Source organism: Neofelis nebulosa, chromosome 2, assembly GCF_028018385.1.
Source record: "Neofelis nebulosa isolate mNeoNeb1 chromosome 2, mNeoNeb1.pri, whole genome shotgun sequence".
In the NCBI taxonomy this organism is placed as follows: domain Eukaryota; kingdom Metazoa; phylum Chordata; class Mammalia; order Carnivora; family Felidae; genus Neofelis; species Neofelis nebulosa.
Window position 1 is genome coordinate 52925474 of NC_080783.1, and position 21110 is coordinate 52946583.

General features: G+C 36.6%; 1 long non-coding RNA gene across 1 annotated transcript in view; it reads left to right on the top strand.

Annotated features, from left to right (window-relative positions):
* Window positions 1-21110, top strand: part of LOC131501925 (uncharacterized) — a 29939-nt gene that overhangs the window by 685 nt on the left and 8144 nt on the right. The window lies entirely within an intron of this gene.

A 21110-nucleotide genomic window follows, 5' to 3' on the forward strand; every position in this document is an offset into this window, starting at 1 on the left:
GTACGGTAGAACACTACTGCAAATTCTTGAGTAACAGGGGGTCCCTTTGAACTCTGTCTCCTTCTTGGGTCCAAAAACTAGCAATCTTCTGTGTAGTTATCAATTTGCACATCGTCATCCACTGAGCCCAAACTCCTTCAATAACCACAATAGCACCCTCATATTTTTACCAGCAGTGAAACAAAATATTTCACTCACCTCTTCCTGCCATTATGTATATCTCTTATCGCTTCCTGCTTTGGGAACATGAGAGTTTTAGGAATGCCATTTTAAAGCCTTATCCGGCTATTTTACCATCCCTTGATTCCTCCTGTGAGAAATTTTCTTTTCTTTTTTCGTTTTCTTTTGAGAGAAAGAGAGTGAGTGAGCATGTGCACGCATCCAAGCAGGGAAGGGGCAGAAGGAGAGGGAGTGAGAGAATCCTCAGCAGGCTCCACCCACGGCCCTTCCAGGGGCTCTGTCTCACGACCTTGAGATCACCTGAGCCGAAATCAAGAGTCAGATGCTTAATGGACTGAGCCTGAGCCACCCAGGTGCCCCTTCTGTTAGAAATTCTCTATTTCTAATTTAACAAAATATTAGATTCCAAAGAATAAATAAATTTATACTCTACATTTGCATAATCAAAGTGAAACAGAAAAGAAAATTATAAATCCTGTGTAACATTTTGGTCATTTTACCTTGGTTTCCAAATATCTTTAAAAATCTTTTCATAATTGCATAATAACAACAAGGGAAAAAAGATTAACAGATTCTTAAATGGGGACAGAGATATAGCATGTAAAGTGTTACAGTTAGAATTGAAAATCAAACTCCAAGGCAACCATAATTCAATAAATGCTGAATACCAGCAACATACTGTTCACTGAAAGCTACCTGTTATCCATAAATCTTTACAAAAATTATTCATCCTTGAACTTGTAGGACCTAGCATGGTGCCTAGCTTGTAATATGTCAGTTTAGCTGAATTATACACAGTATTGAATCAGGCACTAAGGAGAGCTGTGACAAAAATTAAGGATATTTACTTTTAAGAAATCTGCAATTTAACGTCTGCAATATATAACAAATGTAACATAAGTATTGGAGCTTATATTAATAAGATTGGATACAAAGTTAGTTTCCTTACTGAAAAAGTTCTTAGAACATTTAATACATTCAAGTGCATTAAAAAAGATAGAAATAGGGAGCAGAATGAACCAAATTTAGTTTACCGTGAATTTATTTCACTACACCTCCAAAAGAACACTTATTGATATCTTTCAAGAAAACAGTGGTCCCTAAAAAACCTTTCAGAAAGTGATGAACTAAGATAACAGCACTGACTAAACAAGACATCGTTAAGCAAGAGAAGATTCCTAGACAGAAGTGCTGAATTGAGTTTCGACACGTTTGGAAAAGATGGGGAAAGACATCAGAAGGCAAGACTAACACAGGGTCTTTCACTCCCATGGAGAAGGGTTGCAAAGAATTGAATATAGACTAGCTTAACTGTAGTGGTATCAGTAAACCAAAGCTAACAAGGAAAGAGTATTTAGGTAGAATTTACTAGCGTAGATGAAGAGCAGACCCAACCTTTAAAACGGAGGTTATGCAAAGATGGTGCTTGCAGGTACATTGATATTGATGTGATCATTGGCACACATTCAAATTATAACAGCATGAAAATGAAGTCTGTTACTTAACCTAAGTAATATTAATCTACTCCCATGTCTCACTACTTCAAAAATAGCTTCCCTTATCTGTTTGAGAGACTAAAGTCCTCTTCCAAAATTGAGGGTCCGCTTGGACAAGTTGAAATGCATTCAAGCTTTTTGTATTTCCTCACTGAAAGGAGGAAATAGGAAGTATGTGGGAGTTGGAGATTGGAAGGACCTAGGGAAAACCAGAGGGAAAAAAATGATAAATAATGTGATGCCCTGGCATCCTTCTGCCAGACAGTTCTAAGGATAGGTTTTGCAGCATATAAGGAAGAAAAGTTGGATTCAGAGCTAAAGCTTCTATTTTCCAGTCAAACTCTGAGATCATGGGCTCTGGCACCTAGATAAAACTTTTAAATGAATATGGAAAAAGAAGCATCCCCACCACTGTTCTGAATAAGACTGGAAACATCTGGTGAGGGCTGCAGAGCAGTGGCCAAGCACCCCTGAGGCCAACAGAGACCAAGGAAGCTGCTTTCCCAGAAAGGCATCAACTGCAGGGGTTGCAATGCGATACCTACTCCAAATGACTTGGTGGCAGCATGGTAGAAAACATGAGTGATTTTTTTTTCATGTGCACATATGAGACATCATGGAGATTTTAAGAAATAGGTGGTGCTAAGATGTGTAGTCAGGTATATAGAAGAACCATAATTATTTAGCAATAATGTTAATGAGACTTTATTTGAACTTGTAGGTTGGTCAGACCTGGCCATATTTATGTAAGGTAAAAAGATACAGTGTTTTTATATGGTATCAGATGCATACATCTAGATCAGGAATTGCAAACAGTAATGTCTTTGAGAGCTGTGCAATGAACATAAATAGGAGTAGGACACCAGGTATGATGCAATACGTACAAAACAGATAGTATCCAATCCAGCATCACTCTTGCTGGATGTTATGTTTTAAAACACTATCCAGACATAACGTGAAAGCTGTATAAAGCTAACAGACCTCTGTTGTTTCAGCTTGCTCTCAATGCTTCTCTTGACCCTTCCATTACTCCCCATGTCTTAGAAATAAAATCTACTTTCATTGGCTTGTCACATAAGAGTCCATCATAATTTGTTCTATCATTTTGTCTTCATTTCTCATCGGCCCTCATATATGCTCTAGTGTTCAGCTGAAAATACATGATGAATAAATAAATAATAAATAAATTTCATATCCAAAACACTACTAAAAACATGGTTGTGGGGCTCCTGGGTGGCCTAGGCAGTTACGCGAACCAACTCTTAATTTCAGCTTATGTCATGATCTCACAATTTGTAGGTTCAAGCCCTGTATCAGGCTCCATGCTGACAGTGCAGAGCCTGCATGGCATTCTCTCTCTCTCTTTCTCTCTGTCCCATCTCTCCCCCCTCACTCTCTCTCAAAATAAATAAAATAAACTTTAATAAATAGATAGCCTGGTTGTGACAAAACTTGCCTAACTTTTCATCAAGAGTCTGAGCCAACATTTCTCCATGAAATGGGCAGAGACTATAGGACAATAACATGAAATAATTAATGTCACAGAAAAAGAATAGTTCTAATTCGTTTGCGGTATGCCATTATTTGGATGAAAGATTTGTGTATACCAAAATTCCTGCTTGCAATTGCTCACAAAGATGCAAAACCTTCCTGGCACCAAAATGGTTCTGCATTCTTTAGTCCTTTCAAAGCTGGAGAAACTGAAGCTTACCCATAGACTAGGCTTGTGAACACATCCCATAATGTTGCCATCATTTCAGCATCACCCTCTTCAAAGGCCCTAAGATCCAGGACACAAAACTTCATTCCTGTAGACCCTCTCCGTCCTATCTAGAGATACTGAGGGAAGTCACCACCCACAAATCACCAGTTTCAATGAAGGCTTTCCTGCGATGACACTGCTACTCATCTACAGAAATAATTACCGCCAATGTTTCTCTGCTTTGCCTAAATTAATACTATTAATCACTTCTGACCCCTGTCCTTTGGACTACTCTGTATTAGTCATTGAAATAAAATCTGTACGCCATCAAGAAAAGACCATAGATCCGAACACATTCTTCCTGAGGGCTACCCATCACTGTAGTTAATGGATTAGTTGCCCCCCAAGCTCTCTCTCATCAAGATGCTGCAGATAAACTACTCCACTGACATATAGCAAATGTATTTGGTTTGGTTCACTAAGACTCACATGTTTCCACAGTAAAAATTGCTCTTCTGGGTCCCATCCTAGGATAATTCAAAGTAGGATTTTGAAACCTCATTTCTGGTCACTCTGCTTTCTCTCACAATAATAAAGACTAAAATATAGTATTTTCCTTAAAATCATTTTTTTGTCTAAAAGTATTTTGAGTCTATGGTTATGTTTGAAGAAAGCCAACAATGATGAAAATATAACTATTTACTAATTGAGCCAGGTAACTAAAAAGATGTTATATGTAACTTCTTTAGGGTACAAATTGTCTTCAGCAGGAAACTGTTGAGACAACCACTTGGTCAGGCTCATCTTCTCTTTTTGCTGACGAAAAGTAGGCTCAAGAACCTTCCTAGCTCTCTGGTGCAGATGCTGCCTCTTTAGATAAAGTGTCTTCCTTCTCTGTAACTGCCTTGGGAGACATGCCAGCTACAGATAGTTAGTGCAAGGATGAAATTTCAGATTCTTAGAACTTTAAAAGCACTACCACCTGCAGGATTTGAAAAGGTTACACCATAGTAACCCCTCTGATATGGCATAGCTGATTCCTCTCCCATTTAAAAGGTCATTTCAAATCCTTCATATTTTTATGTCCCATAACCAACATCCATTTTACAAGCCAAGTGCACTAAATCTAAGAACTTCAAAGAATCGCAGGCTTCAGATGGAGTTTGAGGAATTACTGAAAACAAATTCTTGCTTACAAGGAATGCTACACTTAAGCCATCCCAGAAAACTACCCTATTTTTAAAGACTATCACAGAAAGTTTTTCTCAGTTTGCATAAATATCCTATTACAAACCCCTAGAAGTCTTCCTTCACAAGAAGTTCTTAGTCACATATTATCAAAATCTTTCACATCCTAGCTTAAGTACGTTTTCCCCTACTCCAATCCTTTGCTAACTCACCATCTTTCCTACCAACTTCCATTGCTTATTTCAGTTGATGGAATTATTCTCTTTACTTATCAGGGGTCTAAATTGTAGCCATCTATCTTTTATGACTGCCAAGTCATCACTTGACTGATCACCAATCAATTCTTCTTCTACAAACTTCTCTGAATCCATTTGTTTCATCCACATTCCAAGAGTCTCCAAGCTACTCACTATGCTGTCTAGTAAATGGGGTAAAATGGAAAGAATGCTAAACAGAATCCTGGAAACATCTCCAGCATTGGTTCTGCTCAAAATAAATTAATGATCTTGGATAAGTCTTTGCATTTTCTTGAGTAAGTCCTCCTCAATAAAATGAAAGAATTAAATTTATCAGGTTAGTTTACCACTTACTACTCTGTAAGTTTATGATTCCTCAAAACTTGTTAATGGGTTCTCTGTTTTTGTATTCCCCTCATCTGCACACTGTCATGAAATTAAAATTCTCAAGATGCCACCATCTGTTCATGAGGAAACTAAGGTTTAGAGAGAGTAATTTACACCTCCAAGGCCACATACTTCATAAGCGATAGAACCAGGACATGTTTAGGGCCAAGACTAGGATCAGGCAGACAAAGTACACAGGGAACAAAATTTAAAGTAACACTTACTCTCTGGCTAGTGCAAATGCAAAGTTGGCACCTAAAACTCTACCCTGAGTGCCTTATTTGCTATATTTTAAAGAAATATATTCTCTTAGCTCTGGAATTATATGATAATTATTACCTTTAAATTTTATATTACTATTGTTTATGCCATATTAGATATGAAAGGACATAAAATTTTGTTCAATAAAGCACTTCCACTATTATTCATCTTAAATAAAATAAAGAAACATGCATCCTGTTTTATTTTAAAATAAAAAACTCCAGAAGAGAGCAGGAAGATAGCAATGGACTAGGAGGAGCCTAGGCTCACAAAGCTAGATATCCCAAAAATCAACCTGAAGACTGTCAGAATAAACTCCACAACTAAAGGGAGAGAAGAAGCCACATTCAGGAAAGTAGGAAGATCAAAGACATGGTTTAGGGGAGAAACCAATCATGGGTGCTGTGATGGGGAAGGAGACATAGTCACAGAGAAGGGCAAGAGAGAGAGGAACACACAGGTGAACACACAAGGGAAATGTTTCCCCAAAACCATTGGCTTGGAAAATGAGAGGAGCTGAATTTCTTATGTTGTTACAAGAGGAATCAACAAAAGCAGGCCAACATCAAGACATATAGTAATTAGATTTGCAAAACATAATAATAAAGAAAAATCTTAAAGAAAGCAAGACAAAAGAAGTTATTAACTTACAAAGGAAAATCCATAAGTTTAGCTGGTGATCTTTCAAAAGAAACTTGGCAAGTTAGAAGGGAGTGGCATGATATATTCAATGTACTGAATGGGAAAAATCTGCAGCCACTAATACTCTATCCAGCAAGGCTATCGTTCAGGATAGAAAGAGAATTAAAGAGTCTACCAGACAAACAAAATAAAGGAGTTTGTAACCACTAAAGTAGCCCTGCAGGAAATATTAAAGAGGACGCTTTGAGGGGAAAGCAGAGACAAAAAGGGACAGTATAAAGGCAGGAAACACAAAAATAGTAAAAATGAACATTTATGGAGAAGTCAATTAACTCACACACCAAAAAAAAAAGGATGTAAAATATAGGGAGCCTGGGTGGCTCAGTCAGTTAAGTGTTCAACTTTGGCTCAGGTCATGATCTCACAGCTAGTGAATTCAGACCCCACATCAGGCTCTGTGCTAACAGCTTGGAGCCTGGAGCTTGCTTTGGATTCTGTGTCTCCCTCTCTCTCTGCCCCTTCACTGCTCCTGCTCTGTCTGTCTCTCTCCCAAAAATAAATAAACATTAAAAATATTTTTTTATAAAAAAGATATAAAATATAATAACAAATACCTAAAACATGTTGATGAGAGGAGAAAAGAATGGGTTGAAACTTGAATAACCATCAACTTAATATAGACTGCTATATGCAGAAGATGTTATATACAAACCTAATAGTAACCATATATCAAAAACTGCTAATAAACATGCAAAAGAGAAAGAGAAAAATCCAAACATATCACTAAAGAAAATCAGCAAAACATTAAAAAACAGAAAGACAAGAATGGATCAGAGAACATCTCCAGTAACAAACACAAAACAAGTAATAACATGGCAATCAATACATGTCTATCAATGATTACTTTGAATTTAAATGGACTAAATGCTCTAATCAAAAGACATAAGATATCAGAATGGATTAAAAAAATAAGACCCATATATATGCTGCTTACAAGAGACTCATTTTAGACCTAAAGACACCTGCAGATTGAAAGTGAGGGGATAGAGAAACATTTATCATGAAAATGGATGGCAGAAGAAAGCTAGAGTATTATATTGGACAAACTAGACTTTAAGCAAAGACTATAACAAGAGACAAAGAAGGGCACTATATAATAATAAAGGGGACAACCAACAAGAAGATATAGCTATTTTAAATATTTATTCACCCAAATATGTGAGCACCCAAATACATAAAACAATTAATAATGAACATAAAGGATCTAATTGATAATAACACAATAATAGTAGGGGACTTTAATATCCCACTTACATCAATGGACAGATAATCTAAAGAGCAAATAAACAAGGAAACAATGACTTTGAATGGACCATATGGAGTTAACAGATATATTCAGAACATTCCATCCTAAAACAGCAGAATACACATTCTTTTCAAGTGCACATGGGACATTCTCCAGAATAGATTACATATTAGGCCACAAAACAGACCTCAACAAATTCAAGGAAACTGAAGTCACACCACGCATCTCTTTTGACCACAACACTATGAAATTAGAAGACAAACACAAGAAAAATCTGGAAAGACCACAAATACATGGAAGTTAAATAATATGCTACTAAAAAAATAAATGGGTCAAGAAGGAAATCACAGAAAATAGAAGAACAGATCAATGAAACAGGAGCTGGTTCTTTGAAAAAATTAATAAAATTGATAAACCTCTAGCCAGATTTATCAAAAAGAAAAGAGAAACAATCCAAATAAAGTCACAAATGAGGGAAGAGAAATAACAACCAACACCACAGAAATACAAGCAATTATAAGAGAATATTTATGGGGGCGCCTGGGTGGCTCAGTCGATTAGGTGTCCAAATTCGGCTCAGGTCATGATCTCACAATTCATGAGTTCAAGCCCCACAATGGGCCATCAGGCTCTGTCCTGACAGCTCCAGTCCTGGAGCCTGCTTCAGATTCTGTGTCTGCCTCTCTCTCTGCCCCTCTCCCACTCACACTCTCTCTTTCTCTCAAAAATAAACATTAAAAAAAATTTTAGAAAGGAGAATATTATGAAAAACTATATGCCAACAAATTAGACAACCTAGAAGAAATGGATGAATTCCTAGAGACATATAAATTGTCAAAAATGAATCAGGAATAAATAAAAAACTTGAAAGATCAATAACCAGCAAAGAAATTGGATCAGTAATCAAAAAATTCCCAAGAAACAAAAGTCCAGGACCACATGGCTTCATAGACACATTCTATAACACATTAAAGAAGAGTTAATACCTATTACTCTCAAACTATTCCAAAATATACAAAAGGAAGGAAAACTTCCAAATTCATTCTATGAGGCCAGCATTACCCTGATACCAAAACCAGATAAAGACAGCACTAGAAAAGAGACCTATAGGCCAATAACCACAATGAACATGGATGCAAAAATTCTCCATAAAATACAAGCAAACTGAATTCAACAATGCATTAAAGAATAATTCACCAAGATCAAGGGGATTTATTCTTGGGTTTCGAAGGTAGTTCAATACTCACAAATCAATCAACATGATATATCACATCAAAAAAGAAAGGATAAGAACGATATGATCATTTCAATAGATGCATAAAAAGCATTGGACAAAGTACATCCATTCATGATACAAATTCTCAACAAAGTAGATTTAGAGGGAACATACCTCAACATAATAAAGGTCATATATGAAAACCCCACAGCTAATAGCCTCCTCAGTGGGGAAACACTGAGAGGTTTTCCTCTACAGTCAGGAACAAGACAGGGCTGTTCACTCTCACCACTTTTACTCAATGTAGTACTGGAAGTCCTATCCACAGCAATCAGACAACACAAAGAAAAAAAGGCATCCAAATCAGCAAGGAAGAAGTAAAACTTTCACTATTTGCAGAGGACATGATACTCTATATGAAGCCCCGAAAGACTCCACCAAAACATTGCTACCACTAATAAATGAATTCAGTACAGTCACAGTACACTAAATCAATATACAGAAATCTATTGCATTTCTATATACAAATAATGAAGAAGAGAAAGAAATTAAGAAATTAATCCCATATATAATTGCACCAAAAACAGTAAGATACTAGGAACAAACCTAACCAAAGAGGAGAAAGACCTATATTCTGAAAACTATAAAACACTCATGAAAGAAACTGAAGATGACACAAAAATGGAAAGACATTCCATGATCATTCATTGGAAGAACAAACATTATTAAAATGTCTATATTGTCCAAAGCAATCTACACATTTAATGCAATCCCCATCAAAATACTCACAGCATTTTTCACAGAACTATATAACAAACAATTTTAAAATTTATATGTAACCACAAAAGACCCTGAATAGCCACAACAATTTGGAAAAGAAAAGCAAAGTTGGAGGCATCACAATTACAGACTTCAAGTTATATTTCAAAGTGGTAGTAATCAGAAAAGTATGGTACTGGCACAAAAACAGACAAAACAGTATAGAAAACCCACAAACGAATCTCTAATTATGTGGCCAATTAATCTTTGACAAAGCAGGGAAGAATATCCAATGGGAAAAAGAGAGTCTTTTCAACAAATAGTGCTGGGAAAACTGGACAGCAACATGGAAAATAATGAAACTGAACCACTTTCCTACACCATACACAAAAATAAATTCAAAATGGATTTATCACTTAAATGTGACACATGAAACCATGAAAATCCTAGAAGAGAGCCCAGGCAGTAACTTTTTTGACATTGGCTGTAGCAACTTCTTTCTGGATATGTACCCTGAGACAAGGGAAACAAAAATTAATTATTGAAACTATATCAAAAGAATAAAGCTTTTACACAGTGAAGGAAACAACCAACAAAACTAAAAGATACCCAATGGAATGAGAGAAGACATTTGTAAATGATCTGATAAAGGGTTAGTATCCAAAACATATAAAGAGCTTATAAAACAACACCCCAAAAACAAATAATCCAATTTAAAAATGGGCAGAAGTCATAAATAGACATTTTTCCAAAGAAGACATACAAATGGCAAACAAACACATGAAAAGATACTCAATATCACTTACAGTCATGGAAATGCACATCAATACTACAATGAGATATCACCTCACACCTGTCAGAATGGTGAAAATCAACAACACAAGAAACAGCAGGTGTGGCAAGGATGTGGAAAAAGGAGAATGCTTTTGCATTGTTGGTGAAATTGCAAACTGGGGTAGCCACTCCAGGAATATAGTATGGAGGTTCATCAAAAAGTTAAAAATAGAACTACCCTATGATCCAGCAATTTCACTACTACGTATTACCCAAAGAATACAAAAACATTAATTCAAAGGGATACATGCACCATGATGTTTATCCTAGCATTATCTACAGCAGCCAAATTACGGAAACAGCCCAAGTGTCCACCAATTGATGAAAGGATAAAGTAGGTGTTTTATATACATACAAGAGAATATTATTCAGCCATAAAAAAAAAAAAAGAATGAAATCTGGGACGCCTGGGTGGCTCAGTCATTCAGTGTCCGACTTCTGCTCAGGTCATGATCTCATGGTTCATGAGTTCAGACCTCGCGTCAGGCTCTGTGCTGACGGCTCAGAGCCTGGAGCCTGCTTCAGATTCTCTGTCTCCCTCTCTCTCTCTCTGCCCCTCGCCCACTCACATTCTGTCTCTCTCTCTCTTAAAAATAAATAAACATTAAAAAAAAAGAATGAAATCTTGCCATTTGCAACAACATGGATGGAGCTAGAGTATTATTATGCTAAGTGAAATAAGTCAGTCAGAGAAAGACAAATGTCATATGGTTTCACTCATATGTGGAGATTAAGAAACAAAACAAATGAGCAAAGGGGAACAAAAGAGAAAGAGAGAGAGAGAAACCAAGAAAAGACTCTTAACTATACAGAACAAACTGACAGTTACCAGAAGGGAGGTAGGTGCAGAAATGGGTTAAATAGGTGATGGATAATAAGGATTACTTGTGATGAGCACAGGGTTATGGAAGTGTTGAATCACTATACCGTACACCTGAAACTCATATTTTAGTGTGTGTTAACTAACTGGAATTTAAGCAAAAACTTTAAAAATTAAAAATGGCACAGAACTTGAAACAAAATAAATAATAAAGAATTCCAAGATAACTGTATAATATGATTATTCTATATTTCTTCATTTGCCTACAAATAAACAAACATGATTTACACATGGATGTTCACATCATAATTTTGACCATCATATCATCATAAGATGTAAAGCACTAAATTTTGAGACCCTCCTCTGCAACCTTTGAACTAGAAGCAGGCCTATTACTTCTGAGAGGACAATGAAGTTTCTCTTCAAAGACCCAGATGCAGTTGTTTATTTTATAACGTACGATGGTGGCATAAATTCTTGTCAATGAACATGTCGCAGACTGAGATTCAACTCTGCTTACTCCAGGATTCAAGCCTGAGTGGACATATTAGGGAACTGTTAGAACCCTACATCCTAGCCTCAGGGACTAAGAATCTTCTCATTAAACAATCAAAGAGAAAAGATAGTAGAGCTATACATGTTTTGTTTGAGAACGGTAGGTCAGTTTCAGAGGAACCGAAGTTTCTAAAATAGCATTCGTTCAATAATCATTTGTTGATACCTTATTTTGTGTCATGTGTCATGAAAGGTGCCAGACATGCAAAGGTAAATAGGACCCGTTGCTGCCCTGAGTACTTCACAGTCTAGAATATTGGGCAGGTTACAGTGTGTCATGTCATCATACGTTTCATGGGGTTTAGAGGCCAGGCGAATGTGCTGTGAGAGCACTAGGGGCAGCTCTCCCCCACACTGAGGCAGTCAAGGATGCTTTCCTATGGGAAGTGACCTCTGATCTGAATCTTGAAAGGGAATCAAGAGTTATCCAGGCAAAAATAAGTATGAAAAGCATCTCCAGCAGAGGAAGCAAAATGTGGCAGAGAGAAAAGACAATAGTTTGTACTATTGGGAATGCCCTCTGTGTTGGGGCTATCAATTCACATAATAAGGTAATAATCAGAAAAAAATATAATCAGTAAAAAACAAAGAGAACTACCTCTCAGAAATCTCCATAGGTTACCAAGAAGACAGAGTGTCAACTCCATCAGTACCAATTGTCTCTGCAATGACAAGAACACAGTGCCCTGAATATCCTTGAGGGATTAATGGGTATAAATAGTTATCTTAAAGTTTTTAGCTGACATTAATAACAAAGATGTAAAGAATTTGGCCTTGCCTGAAGACAAGGGTTGGCCTTTGGTAGGTAATCTCAAATTCTGGGAGGTGGTCTCTCCTGATAGGAATGACTTTAGTTACCTTGGGACATCAGGTCATGCTGCATAGTCTAAGGAAGTGATTTAGGGTGGGAAAGGGCTGCACCCAATGGTATTTAGGGTGGGGGCTGACCACGTGACTGTGTCTGAACAACCAACAATGCAACCTATGGCTGGGGTGGGGAGGATTTGAGTCATACATACCCAAATGGGCTAGAGACTAGAGACTGAGATCAACCACATGGGCATGCCTTCGTGGTGGAGCCCGCAGTAGACATTCTGAACACCATGGCTCAGGTGGGCTTTCCTGGTTTGCAATATTCTATGTAACCGGTCACACACTGATAGCAAGTAAAGCATCCTGACTCCAGAGGGAAAGAACAATGGAAGCTTTGTCCTTGGTGCTTCTTCTAGATTCTGCCCTATGTGCTTCTTTGGCTGATTTTAATCTGTATCTATTCCCCATAATAAGCTGTACCATAAGTTTTCAGTGAGTTCTTGGTGCCTTTCTAGTAAGTTATCAAACCTGAGGGAAACCCCTAAATTTGCAGTTGGTCCTGGAGTTGAGGGTAGTCTCTTGTGGGAACTATTTCCCCTAGCTTACATTGGACCAAAATTCTCACAAAAGATAAAAGTTATAGCAAGCCAGAGAAGGAGAAAAGAAAATAGGAGACACTGTTTATGGAGAATACATTAAACATCCACTGAGGACTTCTAAATAATTTAGTAGAAAACTGACAGGGGCTAAAATTCTCTCTGAGTAGGCAATGGTGTGGCTGAAAATTTTTTCTTAAAACTGTTATGATTGTATTTTAACCCTTTAGTATAGCCTGAGAAATACAGGATGCATTTTACTGTGAACATTCTATTTCCTGTCATGGCCAAATAAGCTCCTCTCAGGCAAACCCTTTTGTAGGTAAAACTACAAAACTCTACATAAAATGTAAAATAAAACTACTTGAAGACACTGGAGACTGAAAAAAAATAGGATGATACTGTAGAGGATTCAACACTTAAACTAAGGAAAGGGCATAATGTGCTTCCTATTTTTTTTAATGTTTATGGTTTTTTTTTTATGTTTATTTATGTTTGAGGGAGAGAACATGAGCAGGGGAAGGTCAGAGAGAGAGAAACAGAGAGAGGGAATCCCAAGTAGGCTCTGAGCTGTCAGGGCAGAGGCTGATGTGGATCATGAACCATGAGATCATGACCTAAGCTGAAATCAAGAGTCCGACACCCAACCAACTGAACCGCTTACACACCCAGGTTTGTGGGTTTTTTAAACCCAAATGTAGGATGGTGCTATGAAGGGCACGTATATGGGATGGCTAGAACTCAGATAGAAAGCCATGGTCTTATGACCTAAACCACAGGCAAAGTTTAGGACAATTACAACTGCTGGAAAATGGGGATGGATTAGGAGATAAAACCCTCATTTTGCACGGGGAACAACAATTAAAATGAATGTCTACATCTCGGCAGAAACACTGGGAGCTAAAACACCAACAAACACCTCTCATGAGTTGAAAGGGAAAATAACTGGTCAACCTAGAATTCTATATCTAGTGAAAATATCTTTCAAGAATGAAGTCAAGATATACATACAGGGAGACGCATGCCAATGAAAACCGTGTAAGTACAGAATTATTTGCTGTTTTATCCCTGCTTCTTTCATTCCTATAGAAAATGTGTTTCCTAACTTGCTTCAAAAACTCGAGATTTATAACTGTTCACATAAAGCACCCTCTACCCTCCACTCAGTATTATAACGTTTACCTGCTGGTTTACCCATTATATCAACATGTTTTTAAACTTTATGGGATTGGGGATATACCTTTTTATATCTTTTCAATGTCTTCCATGGTTATATCATTGCCTTTATGAATGTGAGACGTGTCATGACCCTCAGCCATCAACAAGAAAGCCGACAATACCTCCCTTAAAGAGTAGGCCAAGAAAGGGTTTGGGATTACATCAATACTTTGAGAGCCTTATGCAAAAGGATATCAGAATGTTGTTTACAGCAATATTAAAACAATTAAACTGTTTGGCACTCAGATGTAAACATAGATCCTTAAATTTATATAAAGTGTTTTGAATTTCTCTGACAAAATAATCATGTAAACAGAGCATATTTAGATAAAATGATCCTAAATATTCCAGATGTCCTAGATGATAAACATCAATATAAACATTGCTGTATCCATTTTTTTCTTTCCGTTTCTTAAACCTACCAAGTTAAAATGTTTCTTGGAGAAACCTGATACAGAGAGATTTTTGTTTTCTCTTTGCACGAATATTAATCTTTCATGAAACAAAATATTGAGTGTTGTTTATAATATTGGTTAAGACTCCTGAAGACTATTTTCCTTTCTTAAACATCTGGTTGTCAAACAAGAAATGTTAACAGACTTCCAAGTTTGAGAAGCCAAATAAGCAGAAATTTTTTCACAATGATGCTCGTTTCAGAGACTCTCCATTAGCCTTTCTGGTGGGAGTTCTGACGGGGGAATTGAGAAAGCCATGTGGAAAATTCTACTGTTAACTGCAAAGTTCTCAGCCAAATACTGTTCAGGGAGCTTTGACTTTGTGGCTTGGTTTTAAACATCAACCTTCTCATGTTACATTCACTAGCCTTAACCCTGATATGAACTCTTGAAAACTGAAGAGTCATTTTAAATAAGCATTTTCCCACCACACAAAGTATTCTGTAAGAATTCTGCCATCACAAACCACACACTCCAATTGATGTGTTTGCAAATCTTCCCTCACATTGGTCATTTTCATTCTTCAAAGTCTCACTTGCCCTGAGTTATTCAAGAGATAACCACTCTCTCCTTGTGTGAGAACACCAAATTATTTTTTTCTCATTTTAGAATTTTTAAATCCACGCTCTGTGTTTGAAAGTCAAGTTATATGTTATAAAGTAATTCAGCATGGTTACTGGAATTGTGACAATGCAAGTGAATATATGAATACTCGTAAAGCTGTGTCTTGCTGCTCTGAATGCCCCTCTCTCCTTTTCTATTCTACTGACAATGTATTTTATGCTTACCCAATACCAGCTATGCCAATAAGTTTTTGTATGCATTCCCTGACCTCATACTCACAATTGTAAGATGGTATTATTTTTCCCATTTGAAGTTGAAAAAAACGAAGCATATTTAACTTGTGTTAGTGAGTAAGGGGCAGACCCAAGATCTGAAACATCAAGTGGAGTAGATTCTATTACTTATGCTACACTGTTCTCCTATCATCTCTCTTTTAATAGAATATATTTGAATTACGTGTATATATGTCACAAAACTACATAACTATATATGTTTACATAATTACACATTATAATCATACACTGTAAGTATATGGTTATTTTATATATTATACTTAAATAACATATAATGTATAATTATGTATGTTATAGTGTAAATAATATGAATATGTATTAGAAAATCATATAAAATATATCTAATTCGGGGCGCCTGGGTGGCTCAGTCGGTTGGGCATCTGACTTCGGCTCAGATCATGATCTCACTGTTCGTGAGTTCAAGCCCCACATCAGGCTCTGCGCTGACAGCTCAGAGCCTGGAGCCTGCTTCAGATTCTATGTCTCCCTCTCTCTCCGTTTGCCCCTGCTTGTGCTCTCTCAAAGATAAATAAAGATTTTTTAAAAATTTAAAAAATACATATATATATCTAATTCATGGGGCGCCTGGGTGGTTCAGTTGGTTAAACATCTGACTCTTTATTTCAGCTCAGGTCATGATCTCACGGCTCGTGGGTTCGAGCCCTGCATCAGATGCTTGGAGCCTGTTTGGGATTCTCTCTCTCTCTCTCTGCCCCCACCCCACTCGTGCTCACTCACTCTCTCTCTCTCTCTCTCAAAATAAACTTTAAAAAATCATTTAAAAAATAATATATGTAATTCAATACATACATTATATATGCAATACGTATGTGATTTAGCATCAGGGTTCCAAAAAATTTGTAATCTATAAGTATAAAGTCATGAGAACCAAGGTGTTCTGCAGATATAACTGAACAGGAGTCAGTACATTTTAGTCCTATCTCATACTTTGAAAACATCCCTGTTCCAGACCTTTATAGCTCTCAAATTATGATTGCCTCTTCACACAAGCCAGTCTAATAATGGCACCATAAAATATGCCACTCTAAAAGAATTATGACTATTTCAGCCAGGAGTGGATGTGGCAATAGTTTTTGTTAAAGCAGCTTGTATTCATTACAATGAATAAGACTTTATTTGTAAAACTAGTCATTCTACTGAAGATCATGAGAAGCTATGGTTTGGTGACGTAGAAAGAAAATAACCTGCTGGCAAACGTGTTGCTGTTTTTCTTTATGTTGACAAAGATCTAACAGTATCCACCAGAAGAGTATATGGCAAATGAACATGTGTCTGCCATGATTAGTTGTTTCCTGTGCTATATTGGTTAAGTACTTTTAAAGTAACCCTAGATGCATAATAAACACAGCTTGAATTTTCCTGTGCTTGTGTGGTAAAGATAAAGATTTAATAAATGGCCCTAACACTCATATTTTAGGCATTTGGTTTAGAAATAACAGCATACATTTCCTTTGTGGTCCCTTTAACTCATTTTCAATTTACATCAGTATTTTTGGGCTGGATAAACTTGTTTCTGCCAGATAAAAGTACATAGTCTAATGAAACATAATATTCAAATAAAGGAGACTGAAGGCTATTTTTTATTCAAGAACAAAATTTCAAAGGACTAAGATCAGCTTTAAATGATCATTTGTTTTTTTTATACGCATGCACCAGCGTGGATATCCACATATATGTCTCCATTTTCTGTGACAGCAAAGCAGATTTAAAATGTAAAACTGACAATTTGAACCTTTTATTGGATAAGCTGGTGCTTGGTTTTGTTTTTGCTTTTGGTTTTTTTTTTTTGTTTGTTTTTGTTTTTTTTTGCGCTGAGATCTTAACTTGCCAAAAATAAGCTCTTTATCTTATCTTTACCATTTCTTAATAGTGTGGTATATACAGCAATGATTTCAAACAGAAATATTTTCTACTTTGCTTTTTGGTAGAGCAGGCTATTTCACTGCACATAAAAGAAGTGATATGGGCAGCATATAAAGGAGCTAAAACTAATGAGCTCTAGTATTTAAGAAAAAAAAAAGTGTGAAGCCATGTTAGAAGTGGGTGAGAAAAATGTATACAAAGTAACTACAAGGGCAAGCCTGAGAAGTTATGCAGGCATTAGTTTACGAATAGGTGTGAATATAACTTAAAATGCTTGCACGAAAAAAAAAGTGTAAAACAGGGTGTAGAATTAATTAAGTGCATGTTTACAGCTGTGATGCCTAAAAAAAAAAAAAAAAAACAAAAAACAAAAACTCTCACCAACCAGACTAAGAATCATGGGGCCTTAAAGATACTGCCTGGTCAGAAATAATGTAATTTCCATAATGACACTAATAGTTGTCTTTGAAAGGCTATAAGACATCTATAAAGACATCTACGCTGGGTTACTGACTAAGGATAGCTTGGAGTTTCCAGCTGGGCAGTTTTGATACTCCTAGAAATCGGCTCTCTTTGACTTACAGTTGAACCACAAAGAATCTCACTATGCATTTCATTCCCAAGAGGTAGAAAGTGTGTCTGAGTGGGAAGACACAAATTAACTTGTCATCTGGAAGGAGTGTGGGACATAGAATTTTAAAAGATGGGTAAATACCTGAAATTTTTTAATGCTTTCTTTTCTTCAGTTTAGATTTGCCTTAATTTTTAAAGTAAGCCACAGTTAGACACATTTCCATATAGATTTTAGGTGTTGGCCTTGACATTCTTTTATTCCATGTTAATTAAAATATTTATGGTATGTGTTCTTTGTGAAATAAAGATCATGGGATTTGGAATCAGAAAAAGTTTAGTTCTGACTAAACTCAAACAAATCATTTATTTTGCCTGAGTCTGAGTTTCTTGGGGCTATTAAAATCTTAAAAGCATTGAGTAAGTCAGTTGAATGATAATCACTATTTTTTTTAAAAACAGAGTAGGTACTAAGGTAGATGCTTTAAAATTATAATTCATTTAACCCTCATAATTTTCAAGGAAAGGATTATTCGTTTCATTTTTCTGATGAGAACTAAAAGCATAAAGAGGTAACTAATCAGCCTCAGCTCACACAGGTGGTAGGTGTGGGAGCCACAAATTAAATCCAAGCCTGTGTTATCTCAAAGACCATGTTCTTTTCATTATGGCACCTTACCCCCCCCCCCAAAGGATATGACTGTATTTTATAAACTGAGAAGTTTATTCAATGTTATTCTAATTGAATGCAAGGTTAGTGATTAGGATTTTTATCACTTAATATAATCAGTTAACCCTTTGCTTCATATATTGAGCATGTCATAATACACTGTAGCAATTTCTTCTTTCCACTTTCTATCCTGGTTCACATGTAAACAAAAGCTCAGGAAGAAACCTGTGACAGATATTTTCTCTCCCTTCTGGGCCCACAGCCAGACCACCTTTCCCAGCCTCCAATTCAGTTATAGCAGGCAATGTATTTAAAGTTCCAGGTGATGAACCATGGGCAGAAGTAATGTACAGAGCCTCTGGGGCTGGCCCACAACACTTTCCATTTTTCTTTCTTCCCTTACCAGCTGTTTCAACGCCAAGGTCCCAGAAGGGGACTCCAAAGCCCTTGGGGATGGTAGAGCCATTAGACAAAAGGAATTATGTCCTTAAATAACTACATAAAATAGAGCTGCTTCTACTCCCAGACCATGCCATCCACACTCTGCTCTAACTTGAGTAATCCACCTTTGCTGTCTTAAACCACTCAGATTTGGGAGTAATTCATTACATTCGTTAGTCTGCCCTGACTCATTTAAGAGTATACCTAAGAAATGGTTTACTGAACCTGACCTGTGGCCCATTTAGCTCAGGTGCCTGTCTCACCTTTGCACAGGGGTACATTACATAAGAATAATGTAACAACGGCCGCTACAATTCTATAAAGTACCTACTATGTGCTAAGCTTATAGTTAAATGTTAAGTACAAACCACTGACCTCAGCTTTACATATTTTATTAAATCTTCACCCTATGAGAAGGGCACTATTCATTATTTTCACTTCACAAAAAAAAAAAAAAAAAAAAAAAAAAAAAAGAAGAAGATTCTAATTCAGTTTAAGTCACTTGCTCAAACTCTAATACAATTCATTCTGACTCCTAAACTATAAGTCTGTATCCATTATACAGGAAGGTTTTGTTGTCCTGGATTCCTTAAATAATCTAACCACAATGTATCATTATAAATTTACCTAAACATTTAAGCAATGTATGTATAGTTTCAATTTGAAACACCAATATTTAGACCTTTCCAATCTTTACTAATTTCTTTATATGTCTTCGAGCTTCTTGCTTGGAGCTGTAAGAAGTGACCCCTCATTCTCTGCAATTCACTGGCTTTCCTGATGCAAAACCTCCAAAATATAACTTATCATGTAGTTTTTGAAACTCCATTTTTAAAATAACTTCATAAAAGCATTTTGGTTGACCTCAAAGAGGTTTTCTACTAACTTCCAGGATTTCCTTTTTGGTCATGAAAGAACGTTGAGCCAATTTTTTTGAAAAAAAAAAATCATCTATAAGTTGTCCATTAGTTCTGAAATAAAGTTCTAATTATTCTCCGTAGAGACAGACTTACCCTTGTGTGTATCAAAGTTAGTGGCCATTTTCTGCTCACTCTCAGAGCCTGCGGTTTTTTCTCCTCTCAGATTTTACTGGCCAGAAGAGACTGTATCATATATAAACTTGAACAATTCCCTCTGCCCTCTTTACTCCAATACTCAATAAAACATCACCGCCACTAATCTGCAGTGGACACTAGTGGCAGTGTTTTATCTATGTGGTAAAATAACTGTTCATCATTAGTCAGTTCTTGGTTTTTTTAAAGCCAGTTCCCAACCACTGATGTATGTGGAGGCTGTCTGTGCCCGCACAAAACCAGAGGAATGATGGGGAGAAGGGAGGAGAGAGGAGGAGGAGACTTTGTCATGACCATTGAAATGGGTAATGAGAAAGATATAGAATTTTATATGTTTATCTCATGTAAGTGAGGGCTCTGCATAAATTGGTTTGTTTATAATGAAGAGAACTGTTAGGAACAGGATTCATACTTGCTCTTATGCAACTACTTTTTTTTTTTTTTTTTCCATAGGATAGTTTACGACTCTTTTTGGGCAGTGAAAAAAAAAGTGTTTATTATCTTACACTCTTCTACCTTAATTTTACCACTCTGTACATTTATCCTTTCTAGCTCTTCACTATAGATACTGGAAACATAAATGATAAAAAGTAAAGACTGGATTACCATATCAATTAAAGTAGTGTCCTCTAAATAAGTTACCCAAATCAAAACTTTGCCTCTAAAAAAGCTCCAGCGGTAATTGTTTTCACCTCTGTGGCCCCCAAGGAGCACAGTGTCCATTTTTCCTTGATTGCGGGTGAAGGCTGGGAGCAAAGCCTCATTACTTCCCCTACCACTCTTTTCCCCTCTCCCTGCCCTGCCCCCCATAAGTTTCTCTATCTACAGGGAAGGAAAAAATTATCACACAAAAAGGACAAGACTAGTTTTAGACTCTGCTCTTAATTTTCTGAAGATTTTCCATGAGGAGATTCTAGATTGCCCTAGAAAATAAGCATTCTCTCCGTTTCA